This window comes from Dendropsophus ebraccatus, chromosome 3 (assembly GCF_027789765.1).
Source record: "Dendropsophus ebraccatus isolate aDenEbr1 chromosome 3, aDenEbr1.pat, whole genome shotgun sequence".
Taxonomy (NCBI): domain Eukaryota; kingdom Metazoa; phylum Chordata; class Amphibia; order Anura; family Hylidae; genus Dendropsophus; species Dendropsophus ebraccatus.
In genome coordinates this window covers 36,327,499-36,338,166 of record NC_091456.1, presented here as the reverse complement: position 1 = coordinate 36,338,166, position 10,668 = coordinate 36,327,499, and positions in this window count along the sequence as shown.

Here is a 10,668-nt window from a genome sequence, read left to right as displayed (position 1 = left end):
TTGTTTCTGTTCTCTTGTTGGAACCTGCTTTTGCTGTAATATATTTTTGTGCAAAATTCAATAAAATTTGTCAGTTATTAAAAAATATATATATATATATATATATTTGTACATATATATATATATATATATATATATATATATATATATATATACAGTGGTGCCTTGGATTACAAACATAATTCGTTCCGTGCTTGTAATCCAAATTCCCTTTTAAACCAAAGCAAATTTTCCCATAAGAAATCACAGAAATGCAGACAATTGGTTTCACACCTCAAAAATAATGATTTATTATTCTGAATAACAGGTAAAACAGATAAAACAAACATTCAGAAACAGCAGAATATGTGATATTATAAGTTACTGTACAGTAATGGAGAGGATGGGAAACACAAGGGCTGACAGAGACTGCAGGGAGTATGAAGGATTGAGCAGGGCAGATGTGGGCACAGTATAGCAGCACTCTCTGTCCTGGGAGAAAGGGGTTACAGCTATGGAGAGATTACCTCCACAGTCCTGTCCCTTGATGCAAGCCCCAGCCTGAAGTGGATCTGCCATGATTTGGAAGGTGAGGGAGACTTCCTTGATCAGAGTACAGTGCCGTAGACAATGCTATGCAGACCATGCCCCTCCCCCCCCCCCCCCCCCCCCCCCCCCCAGTACAGGGAGCTCTTAAACCAAAGCAATGCTCTTAAACCAAGTCACAATTTTGAAAAACTGTGAGCTCTTAAACCAAAATGCTCTTAAACCAAGGAACTCTTAAACCAAGGTACCACTGTGTGTATATATATATATATATATATATATATATATATATATATATATATATATAGTGGAGCCTATAATAATAATATCAATAATAATAATCATCATCATCTTACTCTGCCTAATGCACCCACAAAACTAGTGAGCAGAAAGCTACACAGGTCAGTAATCTTAAATATGTACTAGACAACTGGATCTATCCAATGTGTTATATATGGAAACCTGTATCTCTTTAATTTTGAAGGCTGCCATCTTGAATAAAATGTGTAAGGTGTAACAGGCCTGGGTGTGGATGAGGTGGGTGGGAGCTGGTTAAAACAGGGTCTGGAGGGTGGGGCCGGATGACCTCACATTTGTTTTCTAACCACTGTTCTTGTCATTTAGGCCTCAAAAACCACATAGAATTACATAGGACACACCTAGCTGCACTGTAACCTGGGTAATGTAACATTACTAAGTGTAGAACCAGGATGTAGGACTAATTATCTTCCTGGCTCCTAACAATGACTTCCAATACTCAGATACCCCCAGGACTTATTTTAGGGCAGAATAAGATGACCCCCTCTGTAGTCAAACAATGATATCATACAAGCCATGTCAGAAGTAATTCACAATTAGATAACAAAAACTGATGGTAGTAGTCTGCAGAATGTCTTTAATGGAATACTAATGACCAATAGAGGATGGAAGAAAACAACAAAACACTAAGAGAATCGATTTGAGAGCACCAGGGCCAGAGAACTCAACTACAGTAAAAGCCGTAAAAAGTAGTAGTAAAAAAAGTAGTAAAAGCTGTGCAAATCACCAGAAAAACTTTCAACGTAAAACATAACTTACTCCGCAATACCAGATACTGAACTGCACAAAATGAAAGAGATAGAATATGAGCCAAACAGACACACATCACTAAGGCAGCAGTTAGACAATAAACCATACCTGAAAGTCAGTAAGTGGATCCCTAAATAGCCTAAGGAACAGAAGCAAATCCTCAAAGCCAGATTAAAAAAAAAACAGGCATGGATCCATTACTCTGGGATAAACAAAGACGTCTGCAAGTAACTAGTTCCACATTAAAAACCGAAGATAACATGGCGGAAGTTCTCCTGCTATGTGTAACAGATAGTGAATAAATTCCAGCAAAGAGTATGTCCATTTTATTCTTATTATTATTCTTAAAGGGTTCTGTAGTATAAAAGAAAAGGATCTGCTACTCTTGTTCATGGACTGTGTATAACAGATCATTGCTATTCAAGTGAATGGGACTGAGAGTCTAATACTGTACTGTTTATTTAATCTAAAACTTGAACCCGCTCACCCTATGCTATACTAAAATTCATAAAGTACATAAAACAAGAAATGACTAATATGCTCTCTGTTTCCCACGGTCAGTAAATCTTATGGTTATGAAACTAAAGGCTTTCATTACTTTTTCACACATCTCGACAAGGATCTAAAAATAAGGAGGTTCGAACTTTTTACTGTTCCTTAAAGAATTTTGCCTTTATATAGCTGACATTCTGCTAACTTTCCTTTTCAGGAACATCAAACTGTCCAATTGCATTAAGGGATAATTGAAGTAACAGATTTCACACACACACACACACACACACACACACACACACACACACACACACACACACACACACACATATATGTGTGCATATCCATCTATCTACATTTTAGTGCATTAGAATTTATTTTTTAAGATTAATAGAGAATATTTATATTGTAAAAAGCTGCAAGGTGGGCGGAACGAAATAGCTCTCTTGTTTAGCCCATATACAGTGGCTTTCACATGTATTCCCCCCTCCCCTAATACCCCATTGGCTTTTTACCTAATTTTGTTACAGTACAACCTGTGTTTAAATGTTTTTTTTTAGTTTTTTTTTTTTTATCTGCATTGTGTATGTGATGCATCTACACAAAATAGTCTAAGGGTACTATTACACAAAGCGATTTTTCAACGATCAGCGATTACCGATTAAAAAATCTCAAACGACCACTTTGGCGATCGACGATGAAATCGTTTACCCAATTACACGGAACGATGATCGTTACTTATGATTGTTCTTGCGGTCGTCTTGTCGTCGCTATTGTGTTCGCCGATACTTCGATCGAAAGAATGACGTCTTGTTCCATGCGAACGATTTGCGAATGATCAACGATAAAAATAGGTCCAAAGTCTATCAAACGACTAATGATTTTTCATTGGTCGTTTAATCGTTGTCTGCTATTACACTAAACGACTATTGTTCAAATCCGAACGATCTAACGATTTTTTGAGCCATAATCGTTCCGTGTAATAAGGCCCCCTAAGTTGGTGAAGTGAAAAGAGAAAAATATATATAAAAAAATACTTTGGGAAATTAAAAAAAATTGAAAATTGGCATGTGCATAGGCATTCACCCTCTTTTGCTATAAAGCCTTTAAAAGGTTCTGGCAGAGGATGGTTTATAGTATCTATTGAGACCAGTTTGAGTAATGTTACTCTGGGACCTAGTGGGAGTTTGTAGGATAAATAATTGATTTGTTTTAAAAAATTAACCTAGTTCCTAAGCATAGGGACAGAGTGCCCTATTAGCAGAGTAAAGAACGCCATAACTGCTAAAAGGCCCCATAAGCTGTAGCCAGAGGGGTAGTCACTGCTAGACACATAAAACTTCTTTTTAGGGCACTACATTACTACTACCGGACTTCGATGACTACATTTGGTAGCAGCTGCATCTACTTTAATGGTGCGTTCACACCTACAGGATCTGCAGCTGATTTTCTGCAGCAGATTTCATTTAAATAACTGAACACAGCATCAAATCTGCTGCAGATCTGCTGCAGATCCTGTAGGTGTGAACGCACCCTTAAGGGGTTATCCTGGATTATAAAAAAAAAACAGCTACTTTTGTGCAAAAAACAGCACCACCCCCGTCCTCAGGATGTATTACAGTCCAGCTCTATTCAATTCAATGGAATTAAACTGCAAGTCCATGTCCAAATTCAAGACAAGGGTGGGTCCTTTTTTTTTAGCCTTGATAACCCCTTTAAGTTTCCAATTTGGGTGATGATGTTAAAAACATTGGGATGGGGCTTCACAGTGATGTGTGGCCACGCGACTAGGAACTACAGTGATATGCTGCCTGGTTGTGTGAGTCAGCAACTTATTCTTTTTTTTTTTTTTAATTCTGAATTTATTACATTTTCAAGTATAGGAAAACAGTATAAGGGCGCCTAATTGGCGCAGGCAAAAAAAAACATGAACAAAACATATGACATGGAGAAAAAGTACATATATCCATGAAGGATAACAGTGAAGAAATACCAAGGGTGACAGATGCTTAAACCCAGAGGGAAAGAAAGAGAGAAGAAAGAAAGTGAATGGGGTCACGTTACAACCCACAAGTGGCTGTGGCACGGTGTGTCACAATGGTGGAGTGGTGCAGTCACATGACCAGGCAGTAGGACATAATTGTTTCTGGTCAAACCACAAGTAATCACTGTGTAGCCTTAACGTTAGATCACTATCACTATTAATGTCATTGAGAAGGTAACCTGAAGGGTACTAGTTTATGTTATGACAGCTGTGGTACTTTCACAGCCATCAGCAGCACCTGCACTTAGTCCATCTGATCCCCTCTCTGTACCTTTGCGTAAATAAAACCACAGAAGATACTTACTTGGTGAGTGCTGGACTTTTTCTTTGCAGTGTCATAGTGACATTTACACCATTAGGCCATGTTCTCACAACGTATGTTGTGTATAAATCACGGCCGTTGTTGCATACACAACAAATGTTGTATTGCAATGAATGGAATGGAATCGCTAGTGGCTACACACAAAAATGACATTTATAGGACACATAGGGGTCAGGCATAAAGGAAAATTACTGCCCCATCCTTTTTCTCTGAGATAGGCCATGTTCACATGGCGTAAGAGACCGGATGTTCCGTAACCCGGCCGGGTCACGGAGCAGCCGGTCTCTGAAAAGATCATCCAGATGATCTTTTGGCCCGCAGAGTTCTGATGTGGGTGCATCCGTGCACGCCCGCATCAGAATTCCCCACTGCACGCTATGAAGCTTGCGGCCGCAGCCACTCGCTTCATAGTGTGCACCGACATGGTTTTCTAAGGCCGCTATTCAATGAATAGAGTCCGCAGAAAACTGACATGTCAGTTGTTTGCGGCGCCGCTAGGGGTCCCGGCTGGAGCATATACTATGTGTATACGCTCCGTCCGGGATCCCATAGACACCCGGCCCGCGTATTTTCTCGTATTAACTACGGCCGTTGTTGCAATCGGCAACAACGGCCATAGAAATACGAAAAAATATGTTGTATGAACATAGCCATACCATGTATGATCATTCGGCTGACATTTACTGAAGGTTTATGCCCATCTTTAGTGCATGTCTATAATGCACAATTGTGGATGCTCGTGCCGTGGATGCCATTGTCACCGCTTCGGTTAAATCTCAGTGATGCCATTTGTCTTCATCATCTGTCAGCGACATTCCCTGTATGGGCATTGTATGAAATTTTGCATACATGTAACCTAGGCTGTTTGAGAATATATAAATGTATATGTATATGATACATAATATATAAAGAAGAATAAAAGTACTGATAAGATTTCTAGCCACACCAGCAGAATTCCTTTTTTTCAATTTTTTATAATAGTCCTAATAAAACCTCAGTTTACTAGGGTGCTGGCAAAGAACAAAGTGAATATAGAAGGCTATAATTTGCACATACTTACATGCTTAGTCTTCTTGCATTGTAATTTGTACTGACACCACACCAGCAACTGAAGACTGAGAAAATTGTGTGAGTGTCAAGCTATTTAATTTGCTAATGGAGACCTAAATTAGTGACAGTGCACATAGTTACTTGAGAAGTCACACATTTAGATGAATGACCTTTGTCTATATACAGTAACAGTCCATTCTACTGGGAAATCAATACATCTTAAAGTTCATTAATCTTGTATAAAGTTTAAAAGCTAACATTTTTTACACCACCACCCCCCACCCCCTACACACACAAATAAAAATATGGAGAACTATCCCTTAGATTTTTTGTTGTTGTTGATACTTTTCAATAAAAATGACCTGACGACGTGTCAGAAGTTAATAGATTTGACAGTAATACTTAAGAAATGATGGTAGAGGTAGGATGTTAGATATTAGATGTTGGATACTGCAGGATATCAGAGGATGAAGATCACACCAGCAGACCACATGTAACCATTAAAAAAGTTATCCCATGAATCATTTTCATACCAAAAGTCCTTAAAGGTTTTCAATTGCTTCTAAAGCAATTTGTAGTGTTTCAAGCTCAAGAAGACTCTTGTCAGCATTTTTTGCTTCCGTATGTTCCCTTGGTACTGCTGCTAATCCCTGCTGCTGATGCTGAATTATTCACTGGTCTCCCCCCCCCCCTCCTCCGACATAGAGACCTGTCTGTAGGGAGAGTGGCTAAGGACTGTATTACACAGCCCAATTTTTTTTTTATGCAAGCAAGCGCCAACCGTCAAGGCCCTTCTACATGAAACGATTATCGGCCAATAATCGACTTGTGTAGTAGTAGGCAACGATCAGGCGAACGATGAGCAATGTTGGCTAATTGTTGCAGTCGTTCAACATGTTCCGTGGAACAAGAGTGGCGGCAGCAGACTGCTGCTATTTGCTATGGGCTGCCCGGATGATTTAGCGATCACCCGGGCAGCCTCCCGTACTCACCTGCTCGCTGCCAACGAGTGTAATAGCGGCAGCAGGAAACGAGGAGCAAGCGATGACAGTGCTCGATTGCTTCTCTCAGTCGCCCAGTGTAATGGGGCTTTAGTGATATCTGTGCAACCCTTGCTGCGTATCTTGAATATTTACTTACATCTCCACACTCTTAATCTCCCCGATGTCCTTCTGGCTTCTAGCAGGTCACCGCAGCCGCCACTTGCACATCTGAAGTCTCAATTACTGGCTAAGACGGGAGAGTGCCATGGCCAGTCATTGGCTGAGCACACGCCTCTCACTGCACAGACAGCTTCAAACATGCCAGTAGCGACAGCGGTCAGAGGGGAACAGGCAGGAGGACACCAGGGAATATGGACAGGTAAGTATCTAACTTTATTATTTTCTATACATTTTCATCAGCCTCCGGCAACACACTTTCTTTTACATAGAGTGATGTGCGGTCGGCTGATTTTTAAACTTGGTGAAAGACATTGATTAGCACTTCGACTGATGGTTGTCTTTGTTACAAGGGCGATATCTGCCCAATTCTGATTGAGTGGACTGATAAGTGCCCCGTGTAAGGGCCCTAAGCCTATGCGTCCACCAGCATTCAGCCCATTAGGTTGACAGGCACATCCCCAAACTTTTAAACACCAGGTGGCACCATACCATATAAAATTAACTATTCACTGTATTATAATTTGACAGGATGTAAATAGCAAGCTCTTCTAATTTCTCGTGATCCATAAAATCAATATAATATTTAATAGTGGACATACCTTTTAATTTTGCATGAAAGAAATGTCCTACTAACTCATTTACCCTTTGGACCTTGGACACTCTCCTCAACACTGATACGGAAATAGTTTTACAAGATAGGGCAGTAAATAAGGATAATTTGTGGTCACTGGGGTTTGGGGGAAACCGCTACCTCGGCCTTCAGAAACCAAAAATGAAAAGTGCTTGGTACTTCCCTATAGCACACTTGGGAAATAACGTGTGAAAGCTAAAAACCAAACCCAGTAAAAGCAGTAGTATCCTGTTTAGAGGTCTAGATTTAGTCTTTAACCTGTCAATTATAAATGAGCTGAAATAAACAATCTACTACTTGTGAGGAATTATGGATCATTAATAATAAAGAAGGAAAAAAGGGTATTGGAAGAAAGCTCTAGGGTGCCATTTTTTTTTTTTTGCTGAGTCACCTTTGTACATTTCCTTATTACAAATAAGCTAGATTTTATACATCTGTGAGTAACCACTTTCTATATCTAACGGACTGTTAGGACTCTAAGGAAGTAGCAGGCGCATACTGTAATGTAGAAAACCAATTATAATATATGGACACGCAAATGATAAAACACAGTAGTTTAAGAGTGGGATATCATTTCCCATTATCCCAGATGCTAGTCTTTTCAATGCGGTTTATTAAAGGGCAAGTCCGGCGTTGGGCATTTTTTTTCAAACAAGCCGGAGAGGAGGTGGCTGAACATAAAAACATGCACCTACCTCCCTGACTCCAGAGCAGGGGTCAGCTGTGCCTCACTCCGGTTCCTGGTCCCCCAGGTTGTGACATGCCAGCCCTGCTTAGCCAGTCAGTTGCCGAGGTGGGACCCCGCCACGTCACAATGCAGGTCCTCGCTCAGACCAGGAAGTGGCTGGGGGACCAGGAACTGGAGCAGGGGAAAACAGACCCCTGCGCTGGAGTCGGGGAGGTAGGTACATGTTATGTTTAGCCACCTCCTCCCTGGCTCTTTTGAAAAAGATGCCCAATGTTGAACTTCTTTAATTTCCAGCCCCCCATTCACATTCCTTGTTATTAGTTTTTAGATTACCCCGGTGCCTTTTATAGGCAGATACTATATACTTTATACTGACAGAGTATTTTTGTGGAAATAACTTGGAGCCTATCACCCTAGTGTGTGACCTTTCACCTCTACTGTAGCCTACACCGCAGGAGGTTAATTTACCAAATGGAGATATAGACAAATAAGCAGAAGAGACACGTGAAACTAGTAAATGGTGTACTGTATGGTGTAATGCCTTTTACTGGGTAACTGGCACACTAGTGGGTATCACGTGCCTATTACTGGGTAACTGGTACACTAAGTATCACATGCCTTTAACTGGGTAACTGGCACAATAGGTATAACGTTAACGTGGCCTTAGTGGGCTAAACCAGGGACACTATAAGTCAGTTGTACACACAGAGTACTGGAATAAATACAGCTGCTGCTGCTGCAATCTATTTCTTAGCACTGAGAACTGCTTAGGATACAGAGATGACTTTTTCGCTAGACATTACCCCTAAAAAAGGACTTTTGGGTTCAGTAGTAATCCTGCCTTGCCAAAACGCTATTAAAACCTATCTCTCCCTGCTCGAGGAATTGTCCCTCACTAGGTTGAAAGCACATCTGCGGTCGAGAGGCGGAAGCCAAGTATTTAAGATTCGAGGTTATGTGGTTCAGCCATCCAATGAGTGGTATACGCCATTTTCACGCTGCGTGCGAACTCCCAGGGACCCTCACGGCCTCCCTGCATGGTGATTGGATTAAAAAAAGTGCCAAGTGCGATGGGAGGGCTTTCGAATGTTTGCCGCGTATTCGACACTATACTCGATTGTATTAGAATATTTTCAATACTGCAATATTCGATCGAATACCTACTCGATCGAATCATATGCGCTAATCTCTACTTATCAATTATTATTTTTACATATATCACAGATACATTAGGTGTCTGTAAAAGTTACATGTTCCAAGAGAGAATGAGTCCAAGGCACTAAGAAAAGTGTAACCAGCACCATCTAGAAGTACAGTATATAATGCGCTGACTTCCATTCTAAGAAATTGATAGAGCATTGCAGCATGTGCAGATACTAAATAACTTACATGTCCAATTTTGATCCTCTCAGTATCAAAAAGATCCTTACCGAGCACGGTCAAACTGCAACCTGGAGATCATTCAAGCAGGACTTGTTGGAATCAATGTAGTATCATTGGAAGCAAACAAGCAGGAGTAAATCAACCCCAGCCATCAACCCGCAGGATCAATGTTCACACATTAGGGCTATTAGCTTATTGAAAAAATAATGATCGATGGGGGACTAAAGAGATGCAGAATCCACACCTGGATTCACTGCTACCCATCGTTTCTGCATTGATCAGAGGAGAAGTGATAAAGATAAGTGAAGACAAGATCAGCATGATTTTTAGTCAGTAATCAATTTCAATGAAGCAGCAGCAATCACAGACTGGGGCTATAGGGATAGGAAGCAAGTGGCAGTGTGCAAAAGGAATCCTGTCCTGTGAATCAGCATTAGAACTGCAAATAGTAGAAATATACACAAAAAATCTTTCTTATAAGATCTCAGGCTGCTCTCACCTGGAATTCAGTAGAAGGTAAAATAAAAGGTAAATGACAGATATTTGGGTCAACATGTCTGCTGCAGGACAACCTTATGTTAGGAGAAGCTTATATATGCGCTATGTTGGTGAATGGATGGCATATGACTGATTCAGCCAGTCATTTGAGTAAGCTGTCAGGAAGCATATAGGTTTTTCTTTTATGTCATTGTTACAATACTAGTGGGTCTTTAAAGGGGTTATCCGGGAAACAAAAACAATATTCTAATCTATCCCCCTTCCCAATACCACCCTATGCAGTGTCGGACTAGGGTACCTGGGTCCCACAAGAGGAAATGATCCTTGGGGCCCACCAAAGAAGAATCGGTAAAAAGCGACATACTGACCAGGCCCTATTCTGGATTTATTTGAATCTGCGACAACTACCTTGTGATTTACATGTTTTCAGTTGAGAGAGAGAACAAACCTTTAATAATTGATTGTTGTGCAGAAGCTTCTGGTGGCTGTAATCTGTTACAACCATCAGCCCTGAACGTCCAGCACTATATCTTTCTACAGTGGCAGCTCATATGTACTACAACTCCAAGCATATCCTGAGGGATGCAGACTATCAGTAAATGCTGGGAGTTGTAGTACCTGCAGCTGTTGTAGTTGTAGGGTCTTAGGTACATTGTACACTGAATGCTTTGTGGGAGATCAGAGTTATGTGGGGGCTCAGTGTGTGGAAGTGACCCCAGAACAGCACGAATATATATATGATGACCCTCCATCATCATACCACTACCCCTTCATCCTACTCCTCCTCCTCCATCATCATACTAC